The sequence below is a fragment of the Anticarsia gemmatalis genome, chromosome 9 (genome assembly GCF_050436995.1).
Source record: "Anticarsia gemmatalis isolate Benzon Research Colony breed Stoneville strain chromosome 9, ilAntGemm2 primary, whole genome shotgun sequence".
NCBI lineage: Eukaryota > Metazoa > Arthropoda > Insecta > Lepidoptera > Erebidae > Anticarsia > Anticarsia gemmatalis.
The window spans coordinates 10,273,826-10,293,675 of NC_134753.1; the positions used below are offsets into that span (position 1 = coordinate 10,273,826).

General features: G+C 33.7%; 1 protein-coding gene across 2 annotated transcripts in view; it reads right to left on the reverse strand.

The window, feature by feature from the left end:
* LOC142975705 (uncharacterized) overlaps window positions 1–19,643 on the reverse strand; it is a 62,446-nt gene extending 42,803 nt beyond the window's left edge. The window contains exon 1 of one of the 2 annotated variants that reach the window (XM_076118706.1): window positions 19,488–19,643. The gene's annotated coding sequence lies outside the window, so the exon portion shown is untranslated. Of the gene's footprint in view, window positions 1–19,385 lie in introns of both variants that reach the window. The other variant, XM_076118704.1, reaches the window with a different exon arrangement.
* Window positions 19,644–19,850: the final 207 nt, after the last annotated feature.

Here is a 19,850-nt window from a genome sequence, read left to right on the forward strand (position 1 = left end):
TTAGAAAGACACAAAACGTAATGTGTGTAATTTAACAAACGTGAAAATAACACCATATAAAAATGCAAACAGAATAATGTCACTGTTCACACTGTTGAACTAAATAAAATGTTAACTTGACTCCTCGTACATCGTGTGTACAGCAGAAAAATGTGTGGCTATCTAGATTCATCGCCGAGCTTATCTCCTAACCTAGCCCATTCCTCGCTTGACTCATGTTTTTAAAATCTCGCCGCGCTGTATATACTAAGGGGTGTCGCTAGCAATGACTTTTTGTTGCTAATTTAATGTTGCTGGCTAGGTTCATTGTGACTTTTGGTGGTTAGTTGCGGTTGTAACGCGCAATGTAATTCGCTTATATCGATACAGCCACGTGTTTCGCAAATTGAAAGATCAAAGAAATGTGCCAACTTAATTATCCAACTTTGACAAGGATTAAGGATCGTTATCGCAGTCGTTTGCACCTTCGTTACGCATGACGCAGCGTTTATCGCTAACATAGAACGCTTTTCACACTAGTAATGCAGCTACCAGAATTCAAGCTTATTTATGCGGAGGAGTGATTTACCAACACTATTTACAATCGACTGTATGAAGAACTTATTAACGGTTCTAGCGTATTCCACAAGCATTATTATTTTCTAGTAACTTTACACGTCACAAACAAAACTACATACAAACCAAATACATTACCAAACCAAATACATACAAACCAAAACTTAATAATACTCAGTACTCGTATCGTATCAAGCTGCAATTAACACTATCTCCAGTAAACCGTCTAGGATTACAATTATCCAGTTCATCTCTTGTTGTTAGTCAACATGCTTTTTAAACGTCGTCAGCTCAGCTCATTTCTCTGAGCTTTGCGAAAGACAGCATCATTTGTCCACCTCCGGGCGATTAAACACAGTTAAGTGGACTTTTGCGAGTACAGCTGGCCATCATGGCCGAAGTTTTTAGTTTATTTACTTTTTAAAAGAATTTCACCTTGAGATTGCAGCTGTTTATTTTAACGGTTAAATTTTCTGATTTATTTGTACTTTAGATACAAATAGAAATCAGTATTTCAGGACCATAACTTGTTTTGTCTAGGGATCATAGATTTGACATAAAAAAAATCTACGTTGAAAAATTTTTATACAAAAACTTTCGACGGCAACTCGATTGTAGTCGCGATAATTCCTTCCTCTTGAATTTTTTATTCATATAATAATCAATAATACGCGCACAAGCTTAGAGCTTGACATTTTAACTTTCATTAATAAATTAGTACTTTGACGTATGTTACCGACTCAAATTAATACTTAACTTGTTCCTTATACTATTTTCATAAACACACAGTAGCTCAATTCCATACCACTGTCGACTATCAAAAACCAGCAAGGTATCTAGAATTTTTTGTATAAAAATTTGATGAGCGCCTTTCGTAGGCGCGGTAGGAAATATTTTTGCAATGTAAAGAATCCGTAGAGAATCGCGCTACCGTACATTGCATTAGAAACTTACACAAAATAAATCGTTCAGTTGCACAAAACATTACAGATTTTACAACTTGGGTTGAATCAGACATCAAAATAATATAATAAAGACATTTATTTTATTGATACTCACGCTCTTGGGTTGTTCGCATAATAATATATGTCAATAGAATGCAGCCTATGTGATTGCGAACTTTAAGAGGCTATTGTAATAAAATCGAAATAAAATCCTGCAACTGACCGACTAGTTTATAAAGTAAGTAGTATTATTAAAATGGCTCATTTATATAAAATTTTATTCTGATTTATAGTAAAACTAGCTGACCCGCGCAACTTCGCTTGCGTCACCTAAGAGAATGGGTCAAAATTTTCCCCGTTTTTGTAACATTTTTCGTTGCTACTCCGCTCCTAATGACCGTAGCGTGATGTTATATAGTCTATAGCCTTAGCGCCGACGCGCTATTTATAGGGACGCTGCCCCCGCCGCCGCGGCCGGCCCGTACCGTGCCGCAATACTAATATCGTGATATGTCCTAAACTATATGTCTAAATAACACACTGTAAACTGCAAAAATAATCTAAATTAAATGCTCGTGATGATGAACTTACTTATTTTGATAAGGATATATGTATTATTGGTTATATCACCAGTTAAACATCACCCAACGAATTAAATGTTTTTTTAATACAGAAAAGTAGTTTTTGTGACTTAAATAAAAAAGCTGGATATATGTCATCGCGGACTTTTTTGTAGAACTAATAAAGACCAATGTTTTTGCTATACATTGTTCTTACTTGTATCCAACGGTATAAGCGGCGCACGCACAAATGCAATCTTCAATTAGATTTTTTTTCTGACTTCTTGGACATAAATCGCTATAACTTATGCATACGAAGGGACTACAGACAAAATGGGCGACTTTGTTTTATACTATGTAGTGATTTGGATATTATTTTTTTTTTGTACAGCAAAAATCTTTTTTACGTCGGTAAAATTGTTACGAAATATGAAAAGGAAATAACTCTGTCTGATTTTTGTGCCCCGGAGAAGGCCTTCTTTATTTTGTTAATGAAATAGATCCGAGGGTTCAGCTACTGCAAAAATGCATCTTTACTCTAAACTGGAAAATCGATTGAAAATCTGAATAAAAATTATTCTACATTAACTAACATTACAGTCGTTATTCTTTTAGTAAATTACAGTGTGAATGTTTGGTCGTGTCCTTTCACTCTCTGTATACGGTGCCTAAGATTATAATCCGAGCTGTCAAATTATCTCAGCTTATACGCGCTTCCATTTGTTCATGGAGAATTTTGAACTTTGACCTTGGGAATAAAGGAGCTTATGACAAGCTTCCTATCGTAAAATGTATAAAATAAATTGGTGTATTGTTTTTTTGATAAAACGAAAATTAATGATGCGCCCAAAAATATATTACAATTGGTTTCCTTTTATCACCCTCTATTCTAGTAGATTAAAATAATTTATGTTATTAAATTAAATCGTTTGCTACTTCATGTTTTAAATACACATTTAGCTTAAAACTACAAAAACAGTGTAACAGACTATAAGATAGAAATGTTATCATTAAGTTAAATTAATTACACAATTGAGAACTTATTCATCCCATCCATTCACGAACTTCATTCATCCTAACCACTGAATAAACTATACCTTCTAACGTGTTATTCAAACCGCCGCCGTACTATAAATACAGCGGGTGTCGTATTAATAGTGCGGCCACGTGACAATACGTTACAATAGCGGGCTCCATTCTCTAGATTAAAGGGATTAAAACAATGCAACTATGCCGTGTGGGAATTGTGAATTGTAAATGTAGTATAGATATTTTTAATGACTTCTGCTAGCCTGGTAGTGAATGTGACTGTTATTTGAGTTTTAGGGCTCATTTTCTAACGTTCTAAAGAATAAATTTTGATGTTTTGATATAAATATGGTGTATAGAGAATATTATCTTGGCAAAATTATTTCATCCTAGATCTGGTTTCTGTAGTATCTGTATTATCTACAACAACGGACAGACGGCTAGCTATCGAGAAATTTCGATCGAAAATTTGATTAGCGCCTCTAGCGGGCTCCATCCGAACTATTTTGACAGTACATTTGAAATGTCAAACTCTCGATAGCCGACAGTATCGATTGTAGAGAATTGCACTACACACTACACCAAAAAAACTACTTGATTTTTCAAAAAAACGACGTTGAAAGTGCTTTATTGTTATATTTACTAACGCCTAAATTAATATACAAATTGACGCAAAACAAACATTTATAATCAAGGCAAATAGAGCAAAGCTACACAATACAAAATAAAAACACATCCGCATACGACTATTATCCCAATATGACAGGTCACCGTCATTTGTCCCCACGAGCCTTCACGAGTATTGTTTCAAGACGTCTCCTTTCGCCCACACTGATCCCAAATAGATTAGTTTATGTATTTCTTTCTTATATAAAAACACTCTTCGCAGAAACATGTTCGGTAATACATCTTAGTCCGTTGACAATGTAATGTTAGAGAAATGCTTTTTCGGGTATTGTTGTTAATTCTGAAATGAAATATCTTTCAACATTTATATGTTTAATTTATCAATTTTATGAACATTTATATTATTCAGTTAATATTCTCTAGAAAGTGCATTAAACGAAAGTTAAGCAACAATGTCGAGGACTAGATTAAGATGGGTGGCCATGGTTTCTTAGACTACCAAATAATAATTCTATCAACATTTTTTTTTCTTGAATGCTCGGCAATTGGTCTTATGATTTTGTATGCTTGATAATTCTTTAAGTTGATAACGTCTGTTGAAACTGATTGATTATCTGATTTTTCAGCTTATTTCGCTAGACACTGATCATAGTCATCATAAGGACTATAAAAAAAATTATTATAATAGAATATAATATATTGCACGTAAACAAACTATATGTGAAAATCAACTATTGCGGTTTCCTCATAAGAGCTTCCATCCTCTTAGCTGTCATCATAATGCAACATAGTAAGGGAAGGTATGTTTACAATCATTATCTCTTCCCCTTGGCCTATATTTATAGACATTCAGTGTGCGTGATATCGCAGTGTTAAGCTTGCACTACGAGCGACCCGCCATAAAATTATCGGTTTTAGTATACCGGGTCTACAGTGTTTTGCCTCTATAACAGGTGTGGTGCATCTAATATTTCGTAATGCTGTAATTTCTTGAGTAAATTAGTAAGTCAAAGAACTAGCATGTAGAAAATTTTATTGTCATAATTTGTAGGCTGGATATAATAGTACAAAGACCCGATAGAGTAGCTATATTTTGCCAAAGATACGGTATTTTTGTTTCGATAACTATTATTGAATCGAACTCGTTTCTCTCTTACTAGCTACTTATTGGAGAATATTTTTGCTATAAACACACCCAAGTTCATGGCTTCAGACTTTTGTACTAATATCACAAAACCGATTGTAACTCTGACAATTTTTCGTCAATTTTTTACGCTATAGTGGCGTAAGAGTAAAACTTACCCCAAAAAAGGAAACAACCTTACAGAAATGCGGCCAAATAATTTATCCAAGGACATTTATAGTATTCAATCATTGCCCACCATTGATCTATAAATAGACATTTAACCCAAACTATTCAACTAAAACATGAAATTCAAAGACACCTAACTAGTTACTTAGTCTCAACCTTAGTTCCCCACCGTTTCACGAAAACCCACAAGCTCTTTGTTAAGATTAACTCGGGAGTAATCTTGGCTTGTTACCACCAAGCTCTTCTGAGTCAATGCTTGTTTAAAGGTGGAGTTGTAAAGGACCAATGTAAGGTAGGCATGATCTTTTCGTAAGTATAAAGTGATAAGTAATATCATTGAATTAAATTGCCTACTTCATTAGGTGATGCCGATATTTTATAACCGAATATCTGTTGAGTACGTTACTGTGTGAGAAATTATTACAAAATGAAGTCATATTTCTATTGGGTAATATAACTGCATTATGTTGACGCATTTAGTTTTCTTAATTAGCAGAATAAACAAAAATAATTAATTGTACAAAAACCGTATAAATTAATTTCCTGTTGTTATTCGCTGGCATTGTTACAATTTTAATTTCTGCGGAATCATAACTTTTATCTTAACTTATAAATTTAAACATATTGATATTTTACCTTTGTTAGTCAATTTTAGAAGACGGTGTATAGCTAGAGTAAAAGATGAAACACAGACAGATTCTGATAAACTAACCCCAGCGTAATACCTACCTACTTATTTAATAATAGTGTTAAATAATAGTATTTTCCTATCAATTTACAGAGCTTTTGTAAACTTCTGTATAAATTAGCAAATCTTAATGAAAGAACCAATTCTAAGAATGCTTAAACAATTAAAATACTAAAACTAAACTTTACGGATAAAAATAAAATTAGCAACAGATTGCCTTGAATTATTTACTTTATACAAAATTTGGCTTTTATTGGTTCTAAGCTTCAAACTTCGAGGCCTTTGTTGAACTCTACTATGAATGATTAATATTTAAAACTTTTGTAAAGACTGAATGGAGACCTAAATAATTCAAGAAAGTTTTGAACTCAGTTCTGTTTAGCCGATATTAATAGTTATGTCATTGTGACCAATGCTATTCGTAGTTTTAGTAATTGTTTTTGTATTTATTTGTGTAAGGAATTTAACGAGCCTCCCTCGGCAAATGATTGATGGCTCGAACCAACGCACGAATGGTTTTTCTAAATTGTGATTATTCGCAAAAGTTTTACTTGTTCTTAAAATAAAGAAAAACACAGTTCTTATTGGAAAACAAAGACCCCTTCCTACACACATAGCCAATAGACACAAAGCCTAACACCTCCTTAAATCCTTGAAGAGACCGTTGCCTAGTAATGGTTAAAATGAATGAAATGAATGCAAATGAATGAATGCGAGAACCACACGTAGAAGAAAAACAATACACAGCCAACGAACCTAGACGTCTATCCAACAACTTCAAGCTTGACTTCACTTATACTCGTAAACTACTACATAAAATGTAAGTGATATCCTTTGAAGTAAGCTTTAAAGAAAGATATACAACACCGTTCGATCTTTGCAAGATATATTCCTTTTATACGCCAGCACGCTGCTACATCAGTCTTGGTTATCATGTTTCGTTGACGTACAGGCACGAGCAAAAATATGTATATACTGCCACGTTTCCAAACTGATAAATAATCGAAGATGAAAAGCGATCGTTTTCCCTTAAAATTTTATAATTTTAATAATCTAATATTGTAGTAATATGGAACTCAATGTTACATTTGAACACCTTAACCTGAAATGCTTGACGTTTCGGCACAACTTACTGGTCGTGGTCTTAAGCTACATGACTTTGATTGTCAGCTTGCAATAACGGACAATGTAAATCAATAAAAAATAAAATGTTTTTGTAGGAATGAAAACATTCCCGTCAAATATTATGCGATATTCGTTATGGAACGTAAGAAAATTTTTGGTTATGAATCTTAAGGTAATGGTAAGTATAGACCAAAATATACGAATATTCATTTGAATATTCGCTGTATACTTATAAATGCTTGTGACTGTACATGTTTAAGGAGATGACGTGAGATTGGTTATTCGGTGTTAAAGCTTGAAGCTGAACTGTAACAGATATTGTTGAGGTTAAGCAACTTGTACTGAAAGTAGGATGGGACGATGAAAATGATGATTAAATTCCAGTTTAGCTCAATAGGACTATAGATATAGCATTTGTTTGCAGCGTCCCATTTTCCTGACAATGTAAAATGCCAAATAAGAAATTTGGAAAAACTGAGCATTTAATTATAATATAAATAAATGAATACTGTAACATCATAAATTACCTACATGCAAAACACTACAATTTACAATCAAACAAGAAATCCTTTCATACATATTGTGTTTTAAAATAATAATTTTAATGGTTGTCCTACATAAATGCCTGAATAGATAAAGCAATTACGTAATATTCTTCACAATAACCGGAGCAGACTCTCAATTTTTCTAAAACCGATACGTATTAAATTCTTTTCCGAGGCAATAGTGGGAAATGAAATAAAAGCCCAGACAATAGCCAACGGGGCGAGGATATAAAGACCAATTATGTAACATTGATCCAATTTAAAAATGCCGTTAACGATCCTACGTTTTTTATTTCATTAGTATTTAACTTGCTCTTGCTCGCGGCTCTGTCCGTATGGACTACAGTAACACCATTTTCTAGCACTATTGGCAACGGGCTAGCTATCGACAAATTTTGTATGCAACGCCCCTAGCGGGTGCAGAAAGAACTAAATATTGACGTAAAGTTTAATGTTAAACTTTTACTCAATAGTACCAACTAAAAAAAGCGCGCAACGTATGTTATGTCACCGACAAAATCACAAAAACAAGCTAATACTGGAACATAAGCTACAATATTGCTAAATTACATCAAAATCCGTTCAGTAGTTTTGATATCAAGCAGTAAGAAACAGCCGTACAAATATCCTAACTTCTCCATCTATATTTAAAAAAATATAGATTAGACATTTCTATTTGAAGTTTTAAATGCAATATGTACACATGACTAAAATAAGTTATTCACAACAGTGGGAATAAATTATTTAACAGTCCGAAAGTTCCATTTGTAGTTACAATGCTTTTAACGGCTTATTAAGTAATTGGTTAAATGGATTGTAAACGACCATTAAGTCCAAATTGCCCAATGTCTGAAAACAAAGCCAACAATTTTGTTTTGTTCACCGCATAGTTCAACATTTTTATGTTATTTCTCCTGCGACGACCCGTGTGTAGTGCCAAAACGTCAAGTACATAAGGTCAAATTCATGACATCCATCTAATATTAAATAATAATAAATGTCAGTCATGTAACAAAAACGTTTGAAAGTTCAAAACATACTGCTGCGTCAATCATTTTTAGAAAAAATCGTAACGGAATCCCAACAAATATTCGAATCGACATTCATCGATGCCAAAACTTTATCTGCACATATAAGCGTAAAAATGAAAAACAGAAACGGCGAATTCAAACCTTTTAGTGCCAGCAAACCCTATCAACTCGTTGCCGCACTAGTCACTCGATTCTGCACTCGGATCGGGTGCGAAAAAATTCAATGTTGAGAGCTCTAAAGAATCAAAAGGAACAGAACAAACCATGTGACACTTTACAGGCGTTTTGCTTTTAAAGGAGTTTGTGGAAAGGTCTTGGCTTCAAAACGATGACGTGTAAGTTCACGTTACGTGACTAACGCGCTTCCACGCCTAACTGCCGGCAGAATTTATTTTTTCCTAGCGCTGCCGTCCGTTAATACACGCCTGAATGGTGAAGCGACGTGTTTTATTCTTGTTAGAAAAATAAATGTTTTAACAAGACATGTAATTTGATAAAGACTTTATAATAATATTATTACTTATCATTTTTTTTAAATATTTTAGGAATAACACCGTAGCGGGTGAAACTAAGGGTTGCCATTGTAAAAAAACATCAGTGGGTCTGATATTGGTGGACCAGGCAAGCCGTGTACGTATTAAAAACGTTACATTCTTTCAAGAACTGATTAAATAACTCTAAGTCATAAAAGGCGGTCTAAAGTTTTGCTGTATTAATACACGAACACTTCAAAAATTCAGTGGTGTATTTGTGTTCAACCGTTTAATCCTCTACATTTGTAGCCAAACGGTTATCACTGTTTTTTCAAGTCTCTTTATTTGTGTAACAAGTATAATTTAGCAAACATATAGAAGAAAATTCAAGGAAATGTATGTGAATACCGGCTCGGTTATTGCGTCAACGTTGTGGCATTTAGAGAGTAGTACTTTTTAAATTATGTTGCGAATGCTTGAGATGTGTAATGTGGAGAAATTGAGGTGTAGGGACTTTGTGTTTAATGAGTGTGCATATTGTACCTGCATGGAGGAATTTAAATTATATGAGATTTTACTAAAATTGCTTCAGGAACTTGGTAGATTTAAGCAAAAAAAAATATTATAAAAGCCTGACCCAACATTAAAACAAAATGAAAAATTACAGTGAAAACATTCTCACTGGTTAACATTGAGACTATTGAATATGGGAAACGCGGATTCTTAATTCAAAACAAGCATTGTTTACTCCTTTAAAAAAAACATGGCACATAAGCAAAAAAAAAATAGCCTGACTGATAAACTCCTTTCGTAAAGTCAGCTAAAATGTATGAACGATTAACTCTTCGTCAAACGATTAAATAAGTACCGACACTGCTTCTAAAACTATCTGCAGAAAAACAACTACAGACATAAACATCGCTTAAGTCAGTACAGCCGTCCTAGTAATGTCTATCATAAATACAAATGCCAAGTATTACAGACGCAGATAATAGCACGCGTATCTCTCAGTTAATCACAATAACCTATATTTCTACTACAACTAGCGTACGGCTAACGATGTGTTATGTTCACGTATTGACGTGTTGTTGGATAATGTTGTATAACATTATAAGGTGATAAAAAAACGATGAAGGAAGAAAAAATTACAACGGTCGCAGAAAATGATATTCTATTTTCTTTGCATATGTTCATGGAATCAAAGAGTATTGTTTATGTATAAGAAAGATTTGCATCTGTTTTTTTTTATATATGAATATGAAAAATCTGATGCGTTAATATATTACAACATCAGTATTATTATTAACATAAACGTTTTTGAACAAGCCTACTTTTTATTGAAAAATCTACACATGTGACAGCTTTTTGCCTAAGTTTATTATACTCTATTAAAATAAATCTTGCTTCTTGCTTAAATGACCCATCGTCATTTTATATTTTGTTTTCAATAAAGAATAATAACCTTTGTTTAATCAGCCATAAGCTACAGAATTCAATTTTAGCAATTTTAAAACTATACAAAGAACCCCACAAAACATAATTCTTACTTATCAAAAGTAAAACATAACCTCAAAGTTAATCCCTTTGAAATACATAAGAGTAAGCAACCGCGGCTTAGTTTATTCATAGTGTAATAATACATAGCTGGCTCATAACGCACAAATCTGTGATGAAATATTTATGTCCATACATACATTACTTTATGGAGTTCCCTAGAGGGTAATTTAGTTTGTGATTTGCTTGTACATTAAAAAGGGTTAAGTGCTAGTGAGTCTCTGAAATATTTAGTTATAATAAACAATAATTTACTAGTAGTTAATTGTGGAATAACTATTCAAAACAACTTTGAAATGAAACTTTATCATGGATCTTACGCAATTATTACATCTATGCCTTATATTCCACACAATTGATGGTCAGAAAAGATGGTGATATACATCGTTTTAGGCTATGAGTCTACGGCGTAGTGCTTGTTGCTACGCCGTAGCATCGATGTCCTCGGCCGTAGCAGTAAATGCTACGGCGTAGCAAGTGCGTGCTACGGCATAGTACCTGCTACGACTACAACATTACTTATTTCTTAAACGAAAACTAAGTGTATTTAGCGAAATAAATGTAGACAAAGAAATATAAATACGAATGGTACCAATTATAGATAACTACCAGTACTTTACATCTAGCTAACGTTACACGGTTACACGTTCTCAAATAAATTGTAGAGTTTAAAATAAACTAGAAATAGACCGGAGTCGTAATTAGATGTGTCAGTGTGTTATAATTATGAACCTTACCGCACCTGCGCTACTTCGACACGAACTCTATGTAGAGCTACGGAGAGTCGCGATAACAGAGCTATTTTATGCCTCTAATTTGTGAAGGCAAATTATGCTATTTTTAGAATGTTATATTAAGCGTTGGGTTGTGTTTTATCGTTGTAACTGAAATAGTTTTCTAAGAAACGAGTTAAACGGTACTTTCGTAATTAAGTTACTGTAATTAACAAATGTAATTTGAAGGCCAAGCATTATTGTTTAGAAGTATACTATGTCCTCGTTTTTATACATACAGTATTTATACTTCAAAATAATTAAAACAATTTTGATTAAATTTAGAAGAATGTAACAAAATCTCGAGAAAGAGCTCTTTTTATTTTAAGAACACCAATACAAATGGAGCTTAGGGCATACACTTAACATTATTATATAAAGAAAAAACATTTTGGAGTGTGCCTAACGACATTTATATAAACAAACACTCAAACATTCAAAGACCAATCAATCAACTTTAAATTAATAAAGCGGTTTGTTTAAACTCTACAAACAGAACTAGTCAAGCCCCCTTAGCCTTCTTAACCTAAACAAACAACACTTAGATGTTTTGTTATTCATTAGAAAGGCCAGTGTAAACACGACCTTATGTGGTTTCAATGTTGCCACGCACAAATTCTTCTCTAAAATTAGTCTGTATATTTGTTACGCTTTGACTTTTTGCTTGGGGTATCGTGTTATAACCCAAGTAACTGGGTTGTGGAGGTCAGATAGGCTTCGCTGCATGTAAAACACTGGTACTCAGCTGCATCCGGTGAGTTTGGAAGCCGACTCCAACATATTTTGGAAGATGCTAAGCTATGATGATGATTTGTTACGCTTTGATGGCTAAGATGGTAAAACGATTTGGATGAAAAAATCATAGCCATAGATCGTATCAATTGAAAACTCATCATTAGAAGTTTTTGCTTAAAAATGACATTTTGTTTTTAACCCACTACGTCCCACGGCTGAGCGAAGGTTAGAGGAGTAAGACATTGAGTGTATCACGTTAATGAAGTGTAGGTTGAGGGAAAACTGTATTCAGCTTTTTTGTACAAAATATTGTACGTGCGTAAAGCCTTGGATAAAAGCTAGGGATGGAGAGAAAATATAATTTTGTTCGTGTGATGAAATTATTGAATGAAATTACTGATGGCAGGGGTGGACTGTAAATCAATTATAGTCTATTGAGTGAAGCTTGCTTTTATAAAAAAATGTGTGGAAACTATGGTAGAAAATGATACATGATTTTTATAAATACATATATGAAACAGTAAAGTTTTAAAACAATAAAAAGTCGCGTTGATTTTTAAGGGTCGTTTGTCGCACAAAACGACAGTTAAATCCCAGGGTCTACCACGCCGATCAATAGTGGTTAAAGGATTTTTCATTGTTTTAAGAACTGTTTAAATGAACTTTCGGGCATAACAGGCTTCCACTCGACGGTTTTCTTTGCGTAGTAAGTAAATGACAAATATTTTGAGCACTTAGATACCTACCACATTTGAAGGTCATGAGTTTGCTGTTTTTTTGCACTCCTAAGCATGCGAGGCAGCTGGTAAATTCACTTGAAACACTAAGAATCTCTACTTATACATAAATCAAGAATCAAAAACAAATACATAAATAATAATATTTTACATATAAAAATGCTAATGCAAACGCAATGCACATCACACATCATAATAACACCTAAAATAACAAAGTCATGTCAAATACCAAACAGGCAGGTTATTAACAAGAGCGTTTCAGAGTCCAGTAGGTGACGTTTCCGACGTGTCTTGCATCCCACGACTGACGTACAAATGCAAGTTTGTTCGCACTGCGACGACACGAACTAACAGATGGGAGCGACACGTGTTTAAATAAACTCTGCTCGTTTTGTATTTTAATTTAGATGTACGTGAACTGGTTTTATGGTTTACGACACTATACGTCCCTATTTCCTTGAAAATATTACGAATGCGGTAGTAAGTCTCTCTGTTTGCATGTCTCTTCTTAATGCCTAAAGCACTGAACCGATTTAGATTAAATTTTGAACAAAGGTAACGCGTGACATAAGCAGCCGTAATATAGTATAGAACTTTGTGCTGCTGCTATAACTAACTTCTAATAAATAAATAAAAAAGAAAAAAAAATATGCTTGCAAAAACACCAAACGTTCCTCCATTCAGATTCCTGTGACACTAAAAATTATCATCTCATTATTTTGTTCTATATAACACCTAAACACACACACACATGAAATATTTTTTCTCAAAGGGGTAGGACCAAACGAAAGAAACACACCGAAAACAAACATCATTAACATCTCCATACAATAGTAAACAGTACTAAAATATACCGAGCACGTTCTCTCCCATAATATTTAATCGAGCAGACATCTTAATGTCAACAGAAAGAAAATTCATGATTATTTCTACACAAGGCTTATGAAATAAGCCTCATATTTCATGGATATAACCTACTGAATATGGAAAGAGGAAAAGGATAATAAAAATGGAAATCAATGGGCCTATTAACTTGCATCACTTGTTTCTTATATTATGACTAGCATTGTGAGTTATATATTTATTATTATATTTCTTGCTTGTTATTCGGTTGGGAAATTTTCCCATCGACAGTATTTATTTGAGGAATAATTGACGTATAGATGATGTATGAAGAATCTGGTAAAAGCTTCTTATCCTATTATTTTTTAATGCGGAGAACCAGTATGTAACGATAGGTAGGTATAGCTAGGATTTAAACTGTCAGTATATCAAACAATCGACTAAAGAAAGAAAATTCCATAATTTGAAACTAAATACTACTAATTGATTGTTATCTAATGCGATGCGAGGATTAACTCACTATTGCTAATGCCTGGTGACGCTAATCACTGTATTGTATGACACATAAGCTTGAACATGTATGGAATGTTAAATACATTAGTATTTTGCTCGATAATATCGTAGAGAGTTAGACGAGTATAATTTTTACCAAAAAATTGTTTCTTTAGAATACGCTAGGGGCGCTGAACAACTATCTTGAAAGCCAAAATACTTGATAATCAGCATTCCGATCGAAATTTCTCTTTACTGTTTTTCATCTCACTTTAGTTGTGTTGCGTAACCGATATGGCATATAACTTAACAGTTGATGGTAAACCTCGACATAGTTGATTTACCAATTGAACACAGCAACAGCAGTTAAACAAAAGTCATTTTATTCCCATATATAAAAACAAAGATTGAATATTTCACAAGTGAAATACCTTTAATAACGAGGCACTTATGATACGTTACAATAATGATATCCATCATGATCATGAAGCAATAAATGCGGGTACTCGTGCATATAAATGTTAACGGTTAAATAATTTTGAAAAGATGTGACGTCACGATCGCCTTATTGAAGAAATCGATCGATTCTACCCCGTTATGATAAACTCTACTTATGTTAAGAATCCATTTCAGCAGAAAATAATGATTACTAGTTAACTATCTAATAGATAAAGATATAGTACTAATCTAAACATATTCAAAAGTAATAAAACTACAATATACGAGAGCACAAGTAATTAATTTTAAGTTGAAGATAATATGAAAAAACTAGCTCTTCCAATGATCGTTAAATTAATGAAAATCTGGGGGCACGGAAGTGCCCCCGCAAGTCGAGCAAAAAAAAGCGGCACGGCCGTACCATCCTTTTCTCGAAGCAATTCGGGCTATTTTCGACCCCCCTATAATGTCGTTGTGGATAAAACAAGAAGCCTGAATTTTCAGCAACTAATTATTCATTGTATAAACACGGTATATTTAAAATTTCAGTCAATTTGAACCAGTAGTTTAAGAATGACAACTTGTTAAAATTTTGAATTTTGTCACTCACTGATTCACTGACTCACTGACTCACCGATCATCAAAAGTCTAAGGTACTTCTAGCAGACTTAGAAGCTTCAAATTTAGAATACAAATAGGGTTTAGTGTCTTAATCATGGGAAAAATTCAATATTTTCTAATTTCAGTCCAGTTTTCTAAATACACTAACTGCAACATTAACTTTGTAATCTCATATAAATGTATAAGATTACAAGATTACATTTGCAGTTAAGAATAATTACTACTGTAGAAAATAATAAATAATAGGTGTAGATAGGTACATACTATACGAGGCATAACGGGAGGGGATATAGGGTGGGTAAGGGTGTTTAGCCCATGAAAATGAAAAACATTCCCATAGGAAAATATGTTGAATTATAAGAAAAAACGTCTTTCCATACAAATTGGACTTATGTTCGTTCTACAAAAAGAAGTGAGATGCCACCAAAAACATTCTGTAAAAACCTCAAGTCTCGCAGCTCAGTCTTTCTGGCGTAAAAAGTGGTGAGATCTATATAATACCAAGTCGATTAATCTATTTCGTATCTACTTAAAGGACCTTCTGTCTTAAGTTATTACATAAGTTATTATCATGCCAATATTAAAAATATTTTACGTTTAAAACAAATAGATCGACTTGGTCATCGCATGAAAACACAAATTCGCCATAAAAATTTCAGGAGCATTAACTTCTCGTCGTGCTGTGTAGTGTAATACATACCAATCATGCGATGGCCAGGGCGGTCTATTCGTTTTAAACGTAAAATATTTTTAATATTGGCATGATAATAACTTATGTAATAACTTAAGACAGAAGGTCCTTTAAGTAGATACGAAATAGATTAATCGACTTGGTATTATATAGATCTCACCACTTTTTACGCCAGAAAGACTGAGCTGCGAGACTTGAGGTTTTTACAGAATGTTTTTGGTGGCATAATGTTTACAAATAAAGTGAGTTAAACAATTTCCTTTATACTCTCATGACTTAAAAACTGACATGACTTCTTTGAAAGCTTAAATTGAATAGATCATAGTCTCTTCTCAACCAGTAAAACTGTTTAGTCTAAAGTAATATAAATCTATATATACTATATAGCAGTGGCGAAGGGTGAGTTTTGTTAAAAGGCAAGCCGGAGCTAAAACTGCTTAAGCTAAGGTTAAGCAACTCTTAGTGCGGTCATTCCATAGGTGGGTGACCGACGCGATGGCGGCTTGAACAAATTTGACACTAGGTCGACCACTAACCATACGTAAACAGAAAACCTACCTAAATCGTTGTATTGCGATCCGATCTACCGAACTACTTTCATAATAAGTAAGAACTAAGTACCTATGAACGAAATTATTGATGAGGAATGATTATATCCTATTACTTCAAATTTCATGTTAAAATAAGAAAATAAGTGTCTTATTATTTAAATACAACTTAGATTGACTCCAAATGCTATCTACTAGAAACAATCGGAGAAATAATAAAAACACTACAGCTAGGTACCTACCTACCGATAAGTCATTGATAAATTTATAAAGTTATATCGTAGAGAATAACTTATGGGAATGTTTAAAATACTTATCATGTCCTTTGCATTCTGTATTATTTATTTTGGTAGATAGGTAGGTACATGTTGGCACTATGAGCATTTTGAAAACAATGTCTACACTCTACAACATTAATTTACTGATTAATAACTAATTTAACAATATTTATTGCTTCTACTTCTACCTACTTGTTGTCCATGATCGCAATACACACACAATAACAATGAAAGTAATACTTACAAATACACGTTAGATACGACCAATACATTCACACAATCACCACGATTTTACACAAAATAATAACATTCATAGATAATTTAACACAATTTAACTCATCCAAATATAATAAACATAATAATCCAAAATAACCTAAAATAGGCGCGCAAAATGAAAACAAAACTAAATCTAAAATCATAAATGTCATCACAAAAATTGCATTCATTGTCTCTCTCTCATTAAATATCATTGCATCTCACTCACACATTAGCTAGTTGCCGCGCCGCCGCGCCGCCCGCGCCGCTGCGCCTGTTGTACCTACTAGTCGCCCAATAAGCCGATGAATTCCGGGTTACCTCGCCGGTAAAACGCGCCATAGAAAAGTACGTCCGCGTGACGTCATCGACATCTTTTTCCCTTTACGCGATTCCTGCGCGCGCCGTCGAGTTGTTTGACGGCAATTTTCGGTAATGCAATGCAATGCTTTTGCTTTGACAAATAGAACAGGCGTTTATTCATGTATTTATTTTAAATTAGTCGTATTGAAAATATTGATGAATGTCGTAATAAATATAGAATTAAATTTAAATAAACGATCTTTTTTTGAGAATAATACACATTTATGTGATGCATTTTTAGGAGTGTTCCAAAGGTAAAGCCGGTAGGAATCGGGTTATATGGAGCCTTCGCCACTGCTATATAGTTGTTCAAACACTCGCTAACAGCTGCTGCGGTAAGCCCACTTCGACCGGCGCATCCTTTGTGGTAACAAAAACCTATTTATATCGATCACCATTATTTGAACGTTAGTAGCTACTGCCTATAACCAACACCTGATGCAACAATATCCCGAAGAGGGGCAGAAAGAGGTAGTGGACCGATTTCTGAAGTAATTTAAGTTTAAATGCAAGTATTATTTTTTTTGTCAAAATGACCAAGTTTGACCAAGATCTATCAAAACTACCAAGTTTGTTTTTTGATTTTTTTTAGCTGACGAAACAATTAAAACAACTTAAATTTATCACCTTTTTCTTTTTTGACCTAGTTAAAAATGTTTCGGAAAATTGTCAGCGACGCGTCACCTAATCCAAGAAACATAATTATACAAAAAAGTAACTGCAATTTCAAGTGTTGCAATTAGTTAAACTATCTTGTTAATCAATTAATGTCACACCACTGAGCTAAGGTCCTCTCGTAATTAAATCATGTCTTAAGTCCATTACGCTGGCCAAGTGCAAGCATATTTTACCGATAAAAGAATTACTATTGCGTAAGGACCTTTTCTCGATGGGAACAGAAAGTTCTTAGTTAAAACCGTTAAATTCTATTAATTTCTATTTGATAGATACCACCCAAAAGATAACTATAATTAAATAATGTATGTTCTAATTGAAATATACTATTTAACTAATTAATTTAAATATATAGATTATTTTACCTCCTGTAGAATAGAGTGAAACTTTGACACATTGCAAAAAGTTCATCCGATTCTAAAAATATAATATAAAATTTCCCTGTCCTTTTATGTAACCCTTCATAATGTCACTTATTTCCACCCCACTTGATTTATTTATAGTCTACAAATAATACTTCCCTATTATACGCTAGTTAGTCAAAATACAAACTCTAAACGAGCTAGATAAAAGTTCTCAACTCAAATTTATATTAAAATTTTCCGCTTCCTTTGAAATTTGGAGATTCTCCGCAAAAGTGTCCGGATGCCTCTGATATTGTATTATTTAAATTTAAATAAATTTCTCACTTTGAGAGATATCTTAAAAGATAGATCTTATAATTTTACTAGAACCGGTGCAGTTTTAATTACGTTTCCAAAAAGTCCGATTAATTAATTGTTTTATTATAATCTCTCTTCTTTAATTGTTGTGGTTTGAATTGTTGAATTGAAATAATAATGATGTCATTTTAACTGTGGTTAATTTAACTTTAGATATCATCATCATAAAATGCTTTCAAAAGCTTTAATGTCCGTGGCTAATTAACGTTCATGTACAATTATAGTCATAAATTAAAAGAGCATTATGCCAAAATTTACGAGGAATCTTCAAGAATGTTTATTTTATTAAAGTATCCAGCTACAAAATAATCCAAAGAATATTTTTATTGAAGTGAAAAATTGAGATGTGGGCAGGTAAAACGTGAAAGTACCACCGCATCTTATGATATATGACTTCCCTCTAAGATGTGCAACATCGTAAAATAAAATCTAGGTCACAGGAAATTTTGCTCTAACCCTGTTACCTATATCAATACAGGTGATATAGTTTATAGATAGGTACCCTTAGTACCTCCTGCGCAGGTCATGCGCAGTACGACAACTGCGCGAAATTCAACCTTAACGACATTAAACTTTCCATTCAACTTTCTAATGAAAATTCTGTCAAACGTCCAAGTTCAATTCGAAATTAAACCTCTCAAAACTTCCTAATGAAGGCAAACAGAAACTTTGAAATAAATCATCAAAAAATGTAACTTTGTTATGAATAAAATTGAAAAGAAAAGAAAAACTTTATCTTAAGAATTATTTACTAGAAAAATATTCACTTACGTAACGGTCAAGAAAACGCACTAGAGGTGTCGAGACGAGTCGAGAGACGGAACCAAAAAGAAAACAAAAGTTGTTTGTTTACTTGTATTGCCTATTTCCTACCACTCAACTCGTCGGGCGCGGCTGTCGGGTCGAAAAAACACTGTCATTTATCATGTGGCAGGCGATCAGGGCACCTGTAGAGTGGTGACTGTTTTTTGCAACATGCCGCGTGTTGGGAGCCGCGGAGCGCCTAGCGCGCCGTACTGCCGACGCGAGTGCGAGACACAGACTACCCACTACCCTACCCCTCCCGGCCGCGATCGACCGTCGCGCGCCACCACCGGCCCCGCTTCAACTCACAAAAAGCCTTGTTACTCGCGGGACAATTAATACGATTGAGCCTTTTTCGTGAATTGCCCCTCAACTCAAGTTCGCCTTTACAAGTTTTTTTAGTTGAATACCGTTCAATGGTTTAAGGATATC